Below are 19,685 nucleotides of genomic sequence, written 5' to 3' on the forward strand. Positions count from 1 at the left end.
CGTAGTTTTTCTCGAGTTACGGCGGGATTCTCGAATTACGACGCGGATGGGGGAATCTCCTGGGGTTTTTTGAGCTGCAGAGGGACGTGTGGGGTTTCTCTCAAGTAACAATGGGGAACTCAGCGTGCCTCTTTTGTGGCCCCGGGGAAGTTCAGTCTCCATTCAAGTTGGGAGGGGGAGCACGGCATTGCTGTTGAGTCACGGCAGGGGAATTGGGCCTCAAGATATGTTCAAGGGGGAATATCAAGGTCTTTCTGGAGTTGCAGCAGGAAACCCTGGCTTCCCTGGACATGTGAGAATGACCTCATGGAGCTTCTCAGGGAGTTTATGGGCAGGCAGAAATATTGTGGAGTTGGAGGGGTCTCTTGAGACTACACTGGTGTTGGTGCAAAAGAAGAGGGCCTCATCCCGAGTTGAGGCTTGGAAATAGGGGCTCTTCTTGACTTGTGGCGGAAAACTCAGTGTTCCTCTCGTTTGGGACGGGTATCTCTTGAAACTTCTGGAGTTTCCTAAAGCATATCGAGGACCCTTTCAAGTTCCAAGGGAAATGTTGTCTTCCTTTGGAAACGCTGCAGCGTAAAAGGGCCTCCTCAAGCGTGCAGGGGAGAATTTCAAAGTTTGCCTTGAGTTGTGGCAGGAAGAGTAGGGTTCCTCTCCAGTTGAGTTTAGACTTGGGGGACCACTCATGTCTTCTCAGGAAAGTCAGATCTCCTTTGTCATTGGGAGAGGCACCTCGGGATTCCTCGTGCATCACTGCACGGATAAATAGGGCCTCATCTCGAGTTGAGGCTGGAACCTCAGGCTTCCTCTCCATTTCTGACTTCGATCCCAGGGTCTCTGCAGATTGGAACATGAGAGTCAGGCCTCGTATTGTGTTGAGGAATGGAACTCCGCTTGCCTCTGGAGTTCTTCCCTGGATGACAGGCCACTTGTCGAGTTTTATTTGAAACCTGCACCTTTTTCCGGACAATGCAACGGGGATGTCATTCCCCTCGGTGTTGTGACTTCATCCTCAGGGTTACATTCGAAGAGGTGCCCCGGCATCGGGACTTATCTTGAGCAGACAGGGAGATCGTTGTCTTTCTTAAAGTGGCACGACCCACGAGGCTTCCTCTCGAATTGTAATATGAGACCTGCCTCTTCCTAAGGTGCCACGGTAAGGTCTGAATCCCTTTGCAGACATAGCAGGTGAGTTGACTCTCGTATCGAGATCAGGAGGGGAGAAGGGCTCAGATTAAGTTGTGCCAGGAAACTCGGTGTTCCTCTCGAATGAGAATGGTATGTCGGAGAACTTTTTGAGTTGCATCGAGGGTTTCAAGTACTGTTTCGAATTTACGAGGGAACGTGGGATTTCTCTTGAGACCCTGCAGCGGGAAAGGGCCTCATCTTGCGATGACGGGGGAACTTCGTGGTTTTTCTCGAGTTAACGAGGGATTCTCGAGTTATGATGGGGAACTCAGGGAGCCTCTGGATTTGGCGCAGGGAAGTCCAATCTCCATTCAAGTTACAGTGGGAGCCGGGGATTACTCTCGAGTCACTGCAGGGCAAATAGACCTCATCTAGGCATGTGTCCACAAATTCCGTGTTCCTTTCCAGTGGCGACAGGGATCTCAGGGTTGCATTCAAACTTCACCCGGGGAGTCAGGCCTCGCTCGAGTGGAAGCAAAGAACTCCACTCTCCTCTTGAGTTGCGACGGGTATCTCTTGCAGCCAATTGAGTGGCCTAAAAGGAGTCAAGCCTCCTGTGGAGTTTTGAGTGAGGACTCAGGATTGCTCTCTAAGCCATGCAGGAAAAGAGGGCCTCATCTTGAGATGACGGGGAAATCTCGTGGGTTTTGTTTTGAGCTGCAGTGGGACGTGTGGGGTTTCTCTTGAGTAACAATGAGGAACACAGGGAGCCTTTTGTGTGGCCCCAGGGAATTTCAGTATCCATTTGAGTGGTGAGGGGGAGCACGGCATTGCTCTCAATTCATGGCAGGGGAATCGGGCCTCAAGATGCGTTGAAGGGGGAATATCGAGGTCTTTCTGGAGTTGCAGCAGGAAACCCTGGCTTCCCTTGACATATGACAGTGACCTCAGGGAGCTTCTCAGGGTGTTTAAGGTAAATCAGGAATATTGTGGTGTTAGAGGTGCCTCTTGGGACTCCACTGGGGCCGGTGCAAAGGAAGAGGCCTCAGCCAGATTTGAGGCGGGGAAAATGGGGCTCTTCTTGACTTGTGGTGGGAAACTCAGCATTCCTTTTGAGTTCGGACGGGTATCTCTTGAAACTTCTGGAGTTTCATAAAGCATGTCGAGGACCCTTTCGAGTTCCAAGGGAAATGTTGCCTTTCTTTGAAACTGCTGCAGCGTAAAAGGGCCTCCTCAAGCGTGCAGGGGAGAATTTCGTAGTTTGCCTTGAGTTGTGGCGGGAAGCGTAGGGTTCCTCTCTAATTGCATGTAGACCTGGGGGACTGCCCGTGTCTCCTCAGGGAAGTCAGATCTCCTTTCTCGTTTTGAGGGGGCACTCAGGATTCCTCGTGCATCACTGCAGGGATGAATAGGGGCTCATCTCGAGTTGAGGCCGGAACCTCAGGCTTCCTCTCCATTTCTGACTTCGATCACAGGGTCTCTGCAGATTGGAACATGAGAGTCAGGCCTCATATTGTGTTGAGGAATGGAACTCCGCTTGCCTCTGGAGTTCTTCCCTGGGTGACAGGCCACTTGTCGAGTTTTATTTGAAACCTGCACCTTTTTCCGGACAATGCAACGGGGATGTCATTCCCCTTGGTGTTGTGACTTCATCCTCAGGGTTACATTCGAAGAGGTGCCCCGGCATCGGGACTTATCTTGAGCAGACAGGGAGATCGTTGTCTTTCTTAAAGTGGCACAACCCACGAGGCTTCCTCTCGAATTGCAATATGAGACCTGCCTCTTCCTGAGGTGCGACGGTAAGATCTGGATCCCTTTGCAGACATAGCAGGTGAGTTGACTCTCGTATCAAGATCAGGAGGGGAGAAGGGCTCAGGTTAAGTTGTGCTGGGAAACTCGGTGTTCCTCTCGAATGAGAATGGTATTTCGGAGAACTTTTTGAGTTGCATCAAGGGTTTCAAGTACCGTTTCGAATTTATGAGGAAACATGGGATTTCTCTTGAGACCCTGCAGTGGGAAAGGGCCTCATCTTGCAATGACGGGGGAACTTCGTGGTTTTTCTCGAGTTACAGAGGGATTCTCGAGTTATGATGGGGAACTCAGGGAGCCTCTGGATTTGGGGCAGGGAAGTCCAATCTCCATTCGAGTTACAAGTGGGAGCCAGGAATGCTCTCGAGTCACTGCAGGGCAAATAGACCTCATCTAGGCATGTGTCCACAAATTCCGTGTTCCTTTCCAATGGCAACAGGGATCTCGTGGTGCATTCAAGGGTCACCAGGGGAGTCAGGCCCCGCTCGAGTGGAAGGAAACAACTCCGCTCTCCTCTCGAGTTGCAACGCGTATCACTTGGAACAAACTGAGTGGCCTAAAGGGAGTCAAGCCTCCTGTGGAGTTTTGAGAGAGGACTCGGGATTGCTCTCTAGGGCCTGCAGGAAAAGAAGGGCCTCATCTCGCGATGACGGGGGCATCTCGTGGTTTTATTTTTAGACTGCAGAGGGACGTGTGGGGTTTCTCTCGAGTAACAATGGTGAACTCAGGGAGCCTCTCGTGTGGCCCCAGGGATGTTCAGTCTCCATTCGAATTGGGAGGGGGAGCACGGCATTGCTCCCAAGTCATGGCAGGGTAATCCGGCCTCAAGATGCTTTGAAGGGGGAATATCGAGTTCTTTCTGTAGTTGCAGCAGGAAACCCTGGCTTCCCTTGACATGTGACAGTGACCTCAGGGAGCTTCTCAGGATGTTTATGGGAAGTCAGGAATATTGTGGAGTTGGAGGGGCCTCTTGGGACTCCACTGGAGTCGGTGCAAAGGAAGAGGGCCTCATCTCGAGTTGAGGCCGGGAAAACGGGGCTCTTTTTTAATGTGGCAGGAAACTCAGCGTTCCTCTTGAGTTGGCACGGGGATGTCTTGAAACTTCTGGAGTTTCTTAAAGCATGTCGAGGACCCTTTCGTGTTCCAAGTAAACGTTGTCTTTCTTTGGAAACGCTGCAGCTTAAAAGACCCTCCTCAAGCATGCAGGGAAGAATTTCGTAGTTTACCTTGAGTTTTGGCGGGAAGCCTAGGGTTCCTCTCAAGTTATGTGTCGCCCTGGGGGACCGCTCGTGTCTCCTCAGGGTAGTCAGATCTCCTTTGTCGTTGCGAGGGGCACCTCTGGATTCCTCACGTATGGCTACAGGGATGAATAGGGCCTCATCTCGAGTTGAGACCGGAATCTCAGCCATTTCTGACTATGATCCCAGGGTCTCTGCAAATTGGAACATGAGAGTCAGGCCTCGTATTTTGTTGAGGAATGGAACTCCGCTTGTCTCTGGAGTTCTTCACCAGGTGACAGGCCACTTGTCAAGTTGTATTTGGAACCTGCACCTTTTCCCATAAAATGCAATGGGGGTGTCATTCCCCTTGGTGTTGTTACTTCATCCTCAGGTTTACATTCGAAGAGGTGCCCGGGCATCGGGACTTATCTTGAGCAGACAGGGAGATCGTTGTCTTTCTTAAAGTGGCACGACCCACGAGGCTTCCTCTCGAATTGCAGTATGAGACCTGCCTCTTTCTGAGGAGCGACGGTAAGATCTGGATCCCTTTGCAGACATAGCAGGCGAGTCGACCCTCGTATGGAGATCAGAGGGCAGAAGGGGCTCAGATTAAGTTGTACCGGGAAACTCAGTGTTCCTCTCAAATGAGAACGGTGTGTAGGGGAATTTTTTTGTTGCATCAAGGATTTCAAGTACCGTTTCGAATTTACGAGGGAATGTGGGATTTCTCTTGAGACGCTGCAGTGGGAAAGGGCCTCATCTCACGATGACGGGGGAATCTCGTGGTTTTTCTCGAGTTATGGGGGGATTCTCAACTTATGACGGAGAACTCAGGGAGCCTCTCGATTTGGCACAGGGAAGTCCAATATCCATTTGAGTTACAAGTGGGAGCTGGGGATTGCTCTCGAGTCACTGCAGGGCAAATAGACCTCATCTAGGCATGTGTCCACAAATTCCGTGTTCCTTTCCAGTGGCCACAGGGATCTCGGGGTTGCATTCAAGGTTCACCCGGGGAATCAGGCCCCACTAGAGTGGAAGCTAGGAACTCCGCTCTCCTCTCGAGTTGCGACGGGTATCTCTTGGAGCCAACTGAGTGGCCTAAAGGGAGTCAAGCCTCCTGTGGAGTTTTGAGAGAGGACTCGGGATTGCTCTCTAGGCCCTGCAGAAAAAGAAGGGCCTCATCTCGCGATGACGAGGGAATCTCGTGTTTTTTTTTCTTTTGAGCTGCAGCGGGACATGTGGGGTTTCTCTCGAATAACGACAGAGAACTCAGGGAGCCTCTCGTGTGGCCCCAAGGATGTTCAGTCTCCATTCGAGTTGCGAGGGGGAGCACAGCATTTCTCTCGAGTCGCGGCAGGGGAATCCGGCCTCAAGATGCACTGAAGGGGGAATTTCGAGGTCCTTCTTGAGTTGCAGCAGGAAACCCTGGCTTCCCTCGATTTGTGAAGGTGACCTCAGGGAGCTTCTCACTGTGCCTATTGGAAGTCAGGAATACTGGCGACTTGGGAGGAGCCTTTCAGACTCCACTGGGTTTGGTGCAATGGATGCGTGCCTTATCTCGAGTTGAGGCGGGAACCTCAGGTTTCCTCTCCTGTTTTAACGTGGGTCTCGTGCTATGTATGCCGTTCCAAACAGGGAGGTACGTCTTTATGTGTGTGAAGGTAGGAACTCTGCTTTCCTCTCCAGTTGTCAAAGGGGTTTCAGGCCTCCAGCTGAGTTGAATTTGGGACCTGGGGCTCTTTTTGGATTAACAACCAGGGCATCAGAACTCCTTGATGTTGTGAGTTGATTCTCGGCTGATATTCGATTCGGTGCAAGGAAATCAGGCCTGATCTCGAGTGGATGGGGAAATCAGTGGCTCTTGAATTGTGACAAGGCCCACGGGTTCCCCTCCAGTGTCAAGTAGATACCATCCTTCTCTTGAGGCACAACGGGGATGTCGGCATTCCTTTCCAGGCGAAGCAGGGCAATCAACCCTCATCTCGACTTGATGTGGGGAAAATGGGGCTCTTCTTGACTTGAAGCGGGAGTTTCAGAGTTTCTCTCGAGTGGGGACGGGTATCTCAGGAAACTTCTGGAGTTTCATAAAACGTGTCGGGGACCCTTTCGAGTTCCAGTGAAATGTGGGCTTTCTTTGGAAACGCTGCAGCATAAAAGGGCCTCCTCAAGTGGGCAGGCAAGAATTTCGTCATTTGCGAGGAGTTGTGGCGGGAAGCTTAGGGTTCCTCTCAAGTTGCCTGTCGACCTGGAGGATTGCTCGTGTTTCCTCAGGGAAGTCAGATCTCCTTTGGTGTTGCAAGGGCCACCTTGGGATTCCTTGCCCATCGGTGCAGGGATGAATAGGGCCTCATTCTGAGATGAGGCGGGAACCTCAGTGTTCCTCTCCATATCTGGCTTCGATCACAGGGTCTGTGCAGAGTTGGAACAGGAGAGTCAGGCCTCGTCTTGTGATGAGGTTGGAATTTTGCTGGCCTCTCGAGTTGTTCACGGGGTGACGTGCCATTTGTAGAGTTGTATTTGGAACCTGCGGCTGTTTCCGTACGATGCAACTAGGGTGTCAATGCCCCTTTGTTTTGTGACTTCATCCTCAGGGTTACATTCGAAGAGGTGCCCGGGCATCGTGACCTTTGTTGAGTGGACGGGGAAATAGGTGTCTTTCGGAATGTGGCATGACACATGAGGCTTCCTCTCGAGTTTCAGTGTGAGATCGGCCTACTCCTGAGGTGAGACGTGAAGGTCGTGATCCCCTTCCAGATCAAGCAGGGGAATCGACCCTCATGTTGAGATTAGAAGGGGAGAAGGGGCTCAGAGGAAGTGGTGCTGGGAAACTCAGTGTTCCTCTTGAGTGAGACCGGTATGTCAGGGAACTGTTTGAGTTGCATCAGGGTTGTCAAGTACAGTTTCGAATTTCAAGAGGGAACGTGGGATTTCTCTTGAGATGCTGCAGTGGGAAAGGGCCTCATCTCACGATGACTGGGGAACCTTATAGTTTTTCTCGAGTTGCAGCGGGATTCTCGAGTTACAACATGGAACTCAGGGAACCTGTCTTGTTGCCCTAGGGAAGTCGAATCTCCATTCGAGTTGCAAGGGAGAGCTGGGGATTGCTCTCGAGTCACTGCAGGGCAAATAGACCTCATATAGGCTTGTGTCCAGAAACTACGTGTTCCTCTCCAGTGGGGACAGGGATCTCGGGGTTGAATTCAAGATTCACCCTGGGAGTTAGGCCTCGTTTCATGTGGAAGCAAAGAACTCCGCTCTCCTCTTGAGCTGCGACGGGTAACTCTTGGAGCCCATTGAGTGGCCTTAAGGGAGTCAAGCCTCCTGTGTAGTTTTGAGAGGGGACTCGGGATTGCTCTCTAGGCCCTGCAGGAAAAGAAGGGCCTCCTCTCGCGATGACGGGCCAAACTCGTGGTTTTTTTCGAGCTGCGGCACAACGTGTCGGGTTTTCCTCGAGTTACGATGGGGAACTAAGGGAGCCTCTCGTGTGGCCCCAGGGAAGTCCAGTCTCGATTCGAGTTGAGAGGGGGAGCTTGGCATTGCTCTGGATTCACTGCAGGGGAATTCAACCACAAGGCACGTTGAAGGGGGAATCTCGAGGTCTTTCTCGAGTTGCAGCAGGAAACCCTGGCTTTCCTCTACTTGTGAAGGTGACCTCAGGGAGCTTCTCATTGTGCTTATTGGAAGTCAGGAATACTGTGGACTTGGGAGGGGCCTCTCGGGCCTCCACTGGGTTTGGTGCAGTGGAACAGGGCCTCGTCTCGAGTTGAGGCGGGAAACTCTGTGTTCCTCTCCATTTCTGACTTCGATTGCAGGGTCTCTGCAGAGTTGGAACAGGAGAGTCAGGCCTCGTCTTGTATTGAGGAATGGAACTCTGCTTTCCTCTCGAGTTGTTCACGGGGTGACAGCGCAGTTGTCGTGTTGTATTTGGAACCTGCGGGTTTTTCTGGACAATACAACTGGGGTGTCAGTGTCCTTTCGTGTTGTTACTTCATCCACAGGGTTACATTCAAAGAAGTGTCTGGTCATCGGGTTGTTATAAAAAGAGGACAGGGAAATCAGTGTCTTTCAGAATGTGGCATGACCCATGAGGCTACCTCTCGAATTTCTTTGTGAGACCGGCCTCCTTCTGAGGTGCGATGGGAATGTTGGGTTCCCTTTCAGAAAAAAAAAACAGGGAAATCGAGCCTCATGTCGAGATCAGGAGGGGAGAAGGGGCTCAGATTAAGTGATCCCGGGAAGCTCGGTGTTCCTCTCAAGTGAGACCAGTATGTTGGGGAACTTTTTGAGTTGCATCTAGGGTGTCAAGTACAGCTTTGAATTTCAAGAGGGAACGTGGGATTTCTCTTGATACCTTGCAGCAGGAAAGGGCTTCATCTCACCATGACGGGGAACCTCATGGTTTTTCTCGAGTTGTGGCAAGATTCTGGAGTTATGATGAGGAACTCAGAGAGCCTCTCGTGTTGGCCCAGGGAAGTGCAATCTCCATTCGAGTTGCGAGGGAGAGCTGGGGATTGCTCTCGAGACACTGCAGGGCAAATAGACCTCATCTTGGCTTGTGTCCAGCAACTCCGTGTTTGTCTCCAGTGTCGACAGGGATCTGGGGGTTGCATTCAAGGTTCACCCGGGGAGTCAGGCCTTGCCCAAGTGGAAGCAAAGAACTCCACTCTCCTCTCGAGTTGCCACAGCTAACTCTTGGAGCCCATTGAGTGGCCTAAAGGGAGTCAAGCCTCCTGTGTAGTTTTGAGAGAGGACTCGGGACTTCTTTCTAGGCCCTGTAGGAAAAGAAGGCCCTCATCTCACAATGACGGGGTAATCTCGTGGTTTTTCTTGAACTGTGGTGCAACGTATGGGGTTTTTCTCGATTTACGATGGGGAACTCAGGGAGCCTCTCGTGTGGCCCCAGGGAAGTCCAGTCTCCATTCGAGTTGAGAGGGGGAATGAGGCATTTCCCTCGAGTCACGGCAGGGTTATCGGGCCTCAAGACACGTTGAAGGGGGAAATTCAAGGTCTTTCTCGAGTTGCATCAGGAAACCCTGGGTTCCCTAGACTTGTGACAGTTACCTCAGGGAGCTTCTCATGGTGCCTATGGGAGCTCAGGAATACTGTGGAGTTTGGAATGGCCTCTCGTGACTCCACTGGGATCAGTGCAATGGAAATTGGCCTCATCTCAAGTTGAGGCAGGAACCTCAGTTTTCCTCTCCTGTTCTGGTCTCCCGATGTGTATGCCATTTCAAACAGGGAGTCAGGTGTGGACTTGTGTAGAGCCATGGAACTCTGCTTTCCACTCGAATTGTCAAAGGGGTTTCAGGCCTCCAGGAGAGTTGAATTTGGGACAGGAGGCTTTTTTTGAATTAGCATCAGGGCATCAAAACTCCCTTCATGTTGTGAGTTGATATTTGGCTGACATTCAAATCGGTGCAAGGGAATCAGGCCTGATCTCGAATGGAAGGGGAAATATGTGGCTTTCGAATTGTGACAAGACCCCCGGGTTCCCCTCCAGTGTCAAGTAGATACCAGCCTCACCTAGAGGTGTGACAGGTATGTTGGCATTCCTTTCCAGGCCAAGCAGGGCAATCAACCCTCATCTCGACTTGATGAGGGGAAAACAGGGCTCTTCTTGACTTGTGGTGGGAAACTCAGTGTTCCTCTCGAGTGTGGAAGTGTATCTGGGGAAACTTCTGGAGTTTCATAAAGTGTCTCTAGTACCCTTTCGAATTCCAAGAGGGAACGTGGGCTTTCTTGGCAATGCTGAAGCGTTAAAAGGCCTCCGTAAGGGTGCAGGGGAGAATTTCGTGGGTTGTGTGGAGTTGTGGCGGGAAGCTTAGGGTTCTTCTCGAATTGCGTGTTGACCTGGAGGACCCACAAGTGTCTCCTCAGGGAAGTCAGATCTCCTTTTGTGTTGCGAGGGGGACCTCGGTATCCTTCGTGCTTCACTGCATGGATGAATAGGGCCTCATCTCCAGTTGAGGCGGGAATCTCATGGTTCCTCTCCTGTTCTGACGTGGGTCTCAGGTTGTGTATTCCATTTCAAACAGGGAGTCAGGTCTCGACTTGTGTGGAGGCATGGAACTCTGCTCTTCTCTCGAGTTGTCAAAGGGGTTTCAGGCTTCCAGTCGAGTTGAATTTGGGACCTCGGGCTCTTTTCCAATTACCAACCAGGGCAACAGAACTCCCTTCGTGTTCTGAGTTGATTCTCGGCTGACATTCGAATCGGTGCAAGGGAATCAGGCCTGATCTCGAGTAGATGGGGAAATACGTGGCTTTCGAATTGTGACAAGAACCCCGGGTTCCCCTCAGGTGTCAAGTAGATACCAGCCCCTTCTCGAGGTGCGATGGGGATGTCAGCATTCCGTTTCAGGCAAAGCAGGGCAATCGACCCTCATCTCGACTTGAGGGGGATAAAACAGTGTTCTTCTTTACTTGTGGCAGGTAACTCAGCGTTCCTCTCGTTGGGGACAGGTATCTGGTGAAACTTCTGGAGTTTCATAACTTGTGTCAAGTACCCTTTCGAGTTCCAAGAGGGAACGTGGGCTTTCTTTGGAAACACTGCAGTGTCTAAGGGCCTCCTCAAGCATGCAGGGGAGAATTTGGTGGATTGCGTGGAGTTGTGGCTGGAAGCTTAGGGTTCCCTTCGAGTTGCGTGTTGACCTGGGGGACCCGCTCGTGTCTCCTCAGGGAAGACAGATATCCTTTGGCATTGAGATGGGCATCTCGGGATTCCTCGAGCTTTGCTGCAGGGATAAATAGAGCCTAATGTCCAGTTGAGGCGGGAACCTCAGGGTTCCTCTCCATTTCTGATATCAATCTCATGGTCTCTGCGGAGTTGGAACAGAGGTGTCAGACTTCGTCTTGTGTTGAGGCACGGAACTCACCTTGCCTCTCGAGTTGTTCATGGGGTGTCATGCCACTTGTCAAGCTGTATTTGGAACCTGCATCTTTTTCCAGAGGATGCAACCGGGGTGACAGTGCTCCTTCGTGTTGTGACTTCATCCTCAGGGTAACGCTCGAAGAGGTGCCCTGGCATCGGGACTTAACTTAAGTGGAGGGGGAAATCAGTGTCTTTTGGAATGTGGCAAAACCCTTGAGGCTTCCTTTCAAGTTACAATGTGAGACCAGACTCCTCCTGAGGTGCGACAGGAAGGTCGGGATCCCTTTCCAGACAAATAAGGGGAATCACCCTCATGTCGAGGTAAGGTGAGGAGAAGGGGCTCAGATTAAGTTGTGCCGGGAAATTCAGTGTTCCTCTCGAGTGAGACCGGTATGTCGGGTAACTTTTTGAGTTGCATCAAGGGTGTCAAGTACCGCTTCGAATTTCAAAGGTGAACGTGGGATTTCTCTCGAGTTGCTGCAGTGGGAAAGGGCCTCATCTAGTGATGACGGGGGAACCTCGTGGTTTTTCTCAGTTGCATCACGATGCTCGAATCATGATGGGGAACTCAGGGAGCCTCTTGTGTTGCCCCAGAGAAGTCCAATCTCAATTCGAGTTGGGAGGGGGAGGTGAGGATTGCTCTCGAGACACTGCAGGGCAAATAGACCTCATCTAAACGTGTGTCAAGAAAGTCCGTATTCTTCTCCTTTAGTGAAAGGGATCTCTAGGTTGCATTCAAGGTTTACCTAGGGAATCAGGCTTTGTCTCGAGTTGAAGCAAAGAACTCCGCTCTCCCTCGAGTTGTGACGGGTATCTATTGGAGCCCATTGATTGGCCTAAAGGGAGTTAAGCCTCCTGAGGAGTTTTGAGAGGGGACTCGGGATTGCTCTCTAGGCCCTGCAGGAAAAGACGGGCCTCATCTCGCCATGACGGGGGAATCGCGAGGTTTTTCTCGAGTTGCAGTGCGACATGTGGGGTTTCTCTTGAGTTAAGACGGGGAACTCAGGGTGTCTCTCGTGTGTAACCAGGGAATTCCAGTCTCCATTTGAGTTGGAAGGGGGAGGCGGAATTGCGCTCGAGTCACTTGAAGGGAATATGTCCTCAAGACGCGTTGAAGGGGGAATCTCAAGGTCTTTCTCGATTTGTGGCAGGAAACCCTCAGTTCCCTCGACTTGTGATGATGACCTCAGGGAACTTCTCATGGTGCCTATGGAAAGTAAGGAATACTCTGGATTTGCGAGTGGCCTCTCCGAATCCACTGGGGTTGGTGCAATGGAAGAGGGCCTCATCTCAAGTTGAAGCGGGAACCTCAGGCTTCCTCTCCTGTTCTGACATGGGTCTCGGGGTGTGTATGCAGTTTCAAACAGGAAGTCACGTCTAGACTTGTGTGGAGGCATGGAACCCTGCTTTCCTCTCGAGTTGTCAAAGGGATTTCAGGCCTCCGGGAGAGTTGAATTTTGGAGTTGGGCTCTTTTTGAAATAGCAAGGGGGGCATCAGAACTACTTTTGTGTTTTGAGTTGATTCTCGGCTGACATTCGAAACGGTGCAAGGGATTCAGGCCTGATGTCGAGTGGATGGGGAAATAAGTAGCTTTCGAATTGTGACAAGACCCCCGGGTTCGTCTCTAGTGTCATGTAGATATCAGCCTCCTCTCAAGGTGTGACGGGGACATCCGCATTCCTTTCCAGACGAAGCACGGAAATCGACACTCATCTCGACTTGAGGACGGGAAAACAGGGCTCTTCTTGACTTGTGGCGGGAAACTCAGCATTCCTCTCGAGTGGGGACGATATTTGGGGAAACTTCTGGAGTTTCATAAAGCGTGTCAAGTACCCTTTTGAGTTCCAAGAGGGAAGGTGAGTTTTCTTTGGAAACCCTGCAGCGTAAAAGGGCCTCCTCAAGTGTGCAGGGGAGAATTTCCTGGGTTGTGTGGAGTTGTGGCGGGAAGCTTAGGGTTCCTCTCGAGTTGCCTGTCAACCTGGGGGACCCGCTCATGTCTCCTCAGGGAAGTCAGATCTCCTTTGGCTTTGAGAGGGGCACCTCAGGATTCCTCGTGCAGCTACAGGAATGAATAGGGACTCATCTCGAGTTGAGTTGAGAACCTGAGGGTTCCTCTCCATATCTGACATCAATTTCAGGGTCCCTGTGCTTTTGGAACATGGGAGTCAGGCCTCATCTTGTGTTGAGGCACAGAACTCCGCTTGCCTCTAGAGTTGTTCATGGGGTGTCAGGCAACTTGTCAAGTTGCATTTGGAATCTGCAGCTCTTTCTGGAGGATGCAACCGTGGTGTCAGTGCCCCTTCGTGTTGTGACTTCATCCTCGGGTTTACATTCAGAGGTGCTCGGGCATCAGTACTTACCTTGAGTGGATGGGGAAATCAGTGTCTTTCTGAATGTGGCATGACCCACGAGGCTTCCTCTCTACTTTCAATGTGAGACCTGCCTCTTCCCGAGGTGCGATGGGAAGGTCGGGATCCCTTTCCATACAAAGCAGGGGAATCGACCCTCATGTCGAGATCAGGAGGGGAGAAGGGGCTCAGATTAATTGTGCCGGGAAACTCGGTGCTCCTCTCGAGTGAGACCAGTATGTAAGGGAACGTTTTGAGTTGCATCAAGGGTGTCACGTACCGTTTCGAATTTCAAGAGGAAACGAGGGATTGCTCTCAAGACGCTGCAGCGAGAAAGGGCCTCATCTCGCGATCACGAGGAAACCTCGTGGTTTTTCTCGAGTTGCAGTGGGATTCTCTAGTTACGATGGGGACCTCAGGGACCCTCTCGTGTTGCCCGAGGGAAGTCCAATCTCCATTCAAGTTGCGAAGAGGAGCTGGGGATTGCTCTCGAGTCTCTGCAGGGCAAATAGACTTCATCTAGGCTTGTGTTCAGAAACTCTGTGTTCCTCTCCAGTAGCCACAGAGATCTCGGGGTTGCATTCAAAGTTCACCCGGGGAGTCACGTCTCATTTCAAGTTGAAGCAAAGAACTCCACACTACTCTTGAAATACGCCGGGTATCTCTTGGAGCCCATTTACTGGCCTAAAGGGAGTCAAGCCTTCTGTGGATTTTTGAGAGGGGACTCGGGATTGCTCTCTAGGCCCTGCAGGAAAAGAAGGGCCTCATCTCACAATGACGCTAGAATTACCTGGATTCTCTTGAGGTGTGGCACGACGTGTGGAGTTTCTCTGGAGTTATGAAGAGAAAATCAGGAACCTCTTGTGTGGCCCCAGGGAAGTCCAGTCTCCATTCGAGTTCCAAGGGAGAGCGTGGCATTGCTCTGGAGCCACAGCAGGGGAATAAGGCCTCAAGACACATAAAAGGGGGAATCTGGAGGTCTTTCTTGAGTTGCAGCAGGAAACCCTGGGTTCCCTCGACTTGTGACAGTGACTTCAGCGAGCTTCTCATGATGCCTGTGGGAATTCAGGAATACTGTGGATTTGGGAGTGGCCTCTCGGGACTCCACTGGGGTCGGTGCAATGGAAGAGGGCCTCATCTCGAGTTGAGGCGGGAGCCTCAGGATTCCTTTCCTGTTCTGACGTGGGTCTCGGGCTGTGTATGCCATTTCAAACAGGGAGTCAGGTCTCGACTTGTTTGGGGCATGGAATCTGCTATTCTCTCGAGCTGTAAAGGCGTTTCAGGCCTCCAGGAGAGTTGAATTTGGGACGTGGGGCTCTTTTTGAATTAGCAACCAGGGCATCAGAACTCCCTTTGTGTTGTGAGTTGATTCTTGGCTGACATTCGAATCAGTGCAAGAGAATCAGGCCTGATTTCGAATGGATGGGGAAATAGATGGCTTACGAATTGTGACAAGACCCCCGGTTACCGCTCCAGTGTCAAATAGATACCAGCCTCCTCTCTAGGTGTGACGGGGATGTCAGCATTCCTTTCCAGGCGATGCAGGGCAATCGACTGTCATCTCAAGTTGAGGAGGGGAAAACAGGGCTCTTCTTGGCTTGTGGCGGGAAACTCAGCATTCCTCTAGAGTGGGGATGAGTATTTGGTGAAACTTCTGGAGTTCCATAAAGCATGTCAAGTACCTTTTCGAGTCCAAGGGGGAACGGGTCTTTCTTTGAAAACGCTGCAGCGTAAAAGTGCCTCCTCAAGCGTGCATGGGAGAATTTCGTGGTTTGTGTGGAGTTGTGGCAGAAAGCTTAGGGTTCCTCTTGAGTTGCGTGTCTACCTGGGGGACCCGCTCGTGTCTCCTCAGGGAACTCCGATATCCTTTGGCGTTGCAAGGGGCAATGCAAGATTCATCCCACATCACTGCAAGAATGAATAGGGCCACATCTCGAGTTGAGGCGGGAACCTCAGTGTTCCTCTCCATTTCTGACATCAATCTCGGGGTCTCTTCGGACTTGGAACAGGGTGCTCAGGCCTCGTCTTTTGTTGAGGCATGGAACTCCGATTGTCTCTTTAGTTGTTCATGGGGTATCAGGCCACTTGTTGAATTGTATTTAGAACCATCAGCTTTTTCTGGAGGATGCAACCGGGGTGTCAGTGCCCCTGACAGTCAGTGTTGTGACTTCATTCTCGGGGTTACATTTGAACAGGTGCCCAGACATCAGTACTTTTAATGAGTGGATGGGGACATCGGTCTTTTGGAATATGGCACGACCCACTAGTATTCCTCTCGAGTTTCCATGTGAGACCGGCCTCCTCCTGAGGTGGGACTTGAAGGTCGCAATCCCTTTCCAGACAAAGCAGGAGAATCGACTCTCATGTTGAGATAAGGAGGGGTGAAGGGGCTCAGATTAATTTGTGCCAGGAAAACCAGTGTTCCTCTCGAGTGAGACCAGTATGTCAGGGAACTTTTTGAGTTGCATCAAGGGTGTCAAGTACTGTTTCAATTTTCAAGAGGGAACGTGGGATTACTCTCAAGACACTGCAGTGGGAAAGGGCCTCATCTGGTGATGAGGGGGGAACCTCGTGGTTTTTCTCGAGTTGTGGCGGGATTCTCGAGTTATGACGTGGAACACAGGGAGCCTCTCGTGGTGCCCCAGGGAAGTCCAATCTCCATTCAAGTTGTGAGGGCGACCTGGGAATTGCTCACGAGTCACTGCAGGGCAAATAGACTTCATCTAGGCTTGTTTCCAGAAACTCCGTGTTCCTCTCCAGTGGCGACAGGGATCTCAGGATTGCATTCAAGGTTCACAAGGGGAGTCAGCCGTCATCTCGAGTTGAGGTGGGAACGTCAGGGTTCCTCTACATTTCTGACATTGATTTCAGGGTCTCTGTGGAGTTGGAACAGGGGAGTCAGGCCTCGTCTTGTATTGAGGCATGGAACTCCACTTACCTCTCGGGTTGTTCATGGGGTGTCAGGCCACATTCGATTTGAATTTAGAACCTGCAGCTCTTTACGGAGGATGCAATCAGGGTGTCAATGCCTCTTCGTGTTGTGACTTCATCCTCGGGGTTACATTTGAAGAGATGCCCGGGTATCGGGACTTACCTTGAGTGGACAGGGAAATCGTTTTCTTTCAGAATGTGGCACGACCCACGAGACTTTGTCTCCAGTTTCAATGTGAGACCGGCCTCCTCCTGAGGTGCGACAGGAAAGTCATGATTCCTTTCCAGACAAAGCAGGGGAATCGACCCTCTTGTCGAGATCAGAAGGGTAGAAGTGGCTCAGATGAAGTTGTGCCAGGAAACTAGATGTTCTTTCGAGTGAGACCGGTATGTCTGGGAACTTGTTGTGTTGCATCAAGGGTGTCAAGTACCATTTCAAATTACAAGAGGGAACGTGAGGGTTCCCTCGAGATGCTGCAGTGGGAAAGGGCCTCATCTTGCGATGACAGGGGAATCTCCTGATTTTTCTCGAGTTGCAGAGGGATTCTCCAGTTATGACGGGGAACACAGGGAGCCTCTTGTGATGCTCTAGGGAATTCCAATCTCCATTCGATTTCCGATCTGGAGCTGGGGATTGCTCTCGAGTCACTGAAGGGCAAATACTCCTCATCTTGGCTTGTGTCCAGAAACTCCATGTTCCTCTCCAGTTGCGACAGGGATTTTGAGGTTGTATTCAAAGTTCACCTGGGGACTAAGGCCTCTTCTCGACTGAAGCAAAGAAATCCACTCTCCTCTCGCTTTGCAATGGGTATCTCTTGGAGCCCATCGAGTGGGCTAAAGGGAGTAAAGCCTCCTGTGTAGTTTTGAGAGTGGACTTGGGATTGCTCTCTAGGCCCTGAAGAAAGAGAAGGGCCTCATCTCTCGATGATGGGGGCATCTTGTGGTTCTTCTCGAGCTGCAGCGTGATGTGTGGGGTTTCTCTCAAGTTATGACAGGAAATTCAGGGAGCCTCTCGTGTGGCCCCAGGGAAGTCCAGTCTCCATTCGAGTTGCGAGGGGGAGTGTGGCATTGCTCTCGAGTCACGGCAGGGGAATTGGGCCTAAAGAAGCGTTGATGGTGGAACCTCGAGGTCTTTCTCGAATTGCAGCAGGAAACCCTGGGTTCCCTCAACTTGTGACGGTGACCTCAGGGAGCTCTCTTGGTGCCTTTGGGAAGTCAGGAATACTCTGGAATTGGGAGGGGCCTCTAGGGACTCCACTGGGGTCAGTGGAATGGAAGAGGATCTCATCTCGAGTTGAGGTGAGAATCTCAGGGTTCCTCTCCTGTTCTGACGTGTGTTTTGGGGTGTGTATGCCATTTCAAACAGGGAGTCAAGTCTCGACCTGTGTGGAGGCATGGAACTCTCCTTTCCTCTCGAGTTCTCAGAGGGGTTTCAGGCTTCCAGCCGAGTTGAATTTGGGACCTGGGGCTCTTTTCAAATTAGCAACCGGGGCATCAGAACTCCCTTCATGTTGTGAGTTGATTCTCGGCTGACATTTGAACCAATGCAAGGGAATCAGGCCTGGTCTCAAGTGGATGGGGAAATACGGGGCTTTTGAATTGTGACAAGACCCCCAAGATCCCCTCCAGTGTCACATAGATACCACCCTCCTCTCGAGGTGCAACAGGGATGTCGGCTTTCCTTTACAGGTGAAGCAGGGCTATCGACCCTTATCTCGACTTGAGTTGGGGAAAATGGGTCTCTTCGTGACTTTTGGCGGGAAACTCAGCATTCCTCTCATTTTTGGATTGGGTATAGGGGAACCTTCAGGAGTTTCATAAAGCGTGTCAAGTACCCTTTCGAGTTCCAAGGGGGAAGTTGGGCTTTCTTTGGAAATGCTGCAGCGTCAATGGGCCTGTTCAATCATGCAGGGGAGAATTTCGTGAGTTGGGTGGAGTTCTGTCGGGAAGCTTAGGCGTCCTCTCAAGTTGCATGTCGACCTGGAGGACCCGCTCATGTCTCCTCAGGGAAGTCAGATCTCCTTTGTCATTGTAAGGGGCACCTCGGGATTCCTCGTACATCCCTGCATGGATGAATAGGACATCATCTCGAGTTGAGGCGGGAACCTCAGGGTTCTCTCCATTTCTGACAACGATCTCGGGGTCTCTGTGGAGTTGGAACAGGGGAGTCGGGCCTCGTCTTGTGTTGAGGCAGGGAACTCCGCTTGACTCTTGGTTGTTCATGGGGTGTCAGGCCACTTGTCGAGTTTTATTTGGAACCTGCGGCTTTTTCTGGAGAACACAACCGGGGTGTCAGTGCCCCTTCGTGTTGTAACTTCATTCTCGGGGTTACATTCAAAGAGGTGCCTGGGCATTGGGATTTACCTTGAGTGGATGGAGAAATCGGTGTCTTTTGGAATGTGGCATGACCCACGAGGCTTCCTCTCGAGTTTCAATGTGAGACTGGCCTCCTCCTGAGGTGTGATGGGAAGGTTGGGGTCCCTTTCCAGATAAAGCAGGGGAATGGCCCTCAGTTCTAGATCAAGAGGGGAGAAGGGGCTCAGATTAAGTTGTGCCAGGAAACTCCGTGTTCCTCTCGAGTGAGACCAGTATGTCAGGGAGCTTTTTGAGTTCCATCAAGGGTATCAAGTACCGTTTTGAATTTCAAGAGGGAACGTTTGATTTCTCTCGAGACGCTGCAGTGGGAAAGGGCCTAATCTTGCAATGACAGAGGAACCTCATGGTTTTTCTCGAGTTGTGGCGGGATTCTCGAGTTATGATGGGGAAACAAGGAGCCTCTCATGGTGCCCCAGGTAAGTCCAATCTCCATTCGAGTTGGGAGGGGGAGCTGGGAGTTTCTCTCGAGTCACTGCAGGGCAAATAGACCTCATCTAGGCTCGTGTCCAGAAACTCTGTGTTCCTCTCCAGTGGTGACAGGGATGTCAGTGTTGCAGTCAAGATTCAGCCGGGGAGTCAGACCTCGTCTCGAGTTGAAGCAAAGAACTTCGCTCTCCTCTCAAATTTCGACGGGGATCTTTTGGAGCTCATTCAGTGGCCTAAAGGGAGCCAAGCCTCCTGTGTAATTTTGAGAGGGGACTCGGAATTGCTCTCTAGGCCCTGCAGGAAAAGAAGGGCCTCATCTCTCGATGACGGGGCAATCTCGTGGTTTTTTTCGAGCTGCAGAGGGACGTGCGGTGTTTCCCTCGAATTACAACGGGGAACTCAGGGAGCCTCTCGTGTGTCCCCAGGGAAGTCGAGTCTCCATTTCATTTGAGAGGGGGAGCGCAGCAGTACTTTCGAGTCACAGCAGGGAAATCTGGCCTCAAGAAGCGTTGAAGGGGGAATCACGAGGTCTTTATCAAGTTGTGGCAGGAAACCCTCGGTTCCCTCGACTTGTGACA

General features: G+C 51.4%; 1 protein-coding gene across 1 annotated transcript in view; it reads right to left on the reverse strand.

The window, feature by feature from the left end:
• The window catches only part of LOC129644410 (endogenous retrovirus group K member 25 Env polyprotein-like), a 73,578-nt gene that overhangs the window by 16,115 nt on the left and 37,778 nt on the right, over positions 1–19,685 (reverse strand).

Source organism: Bubalus kerabau, chromosome 2 (assembly GCF_029407905.1).
Source record: "Bubalus kerabau isolate K-KA32 ecotype Philippines breed swamp buffalo chromosome 2, PCC_UOA_SB_1v2, whole genome shotgun sequence".
Taxonomy (NCBI): Eukaryota; Metazoa; Chordata; class Mammalia; order Artiodactyla; family Bovidae; genus Bubalus; species Bubalus kerabau.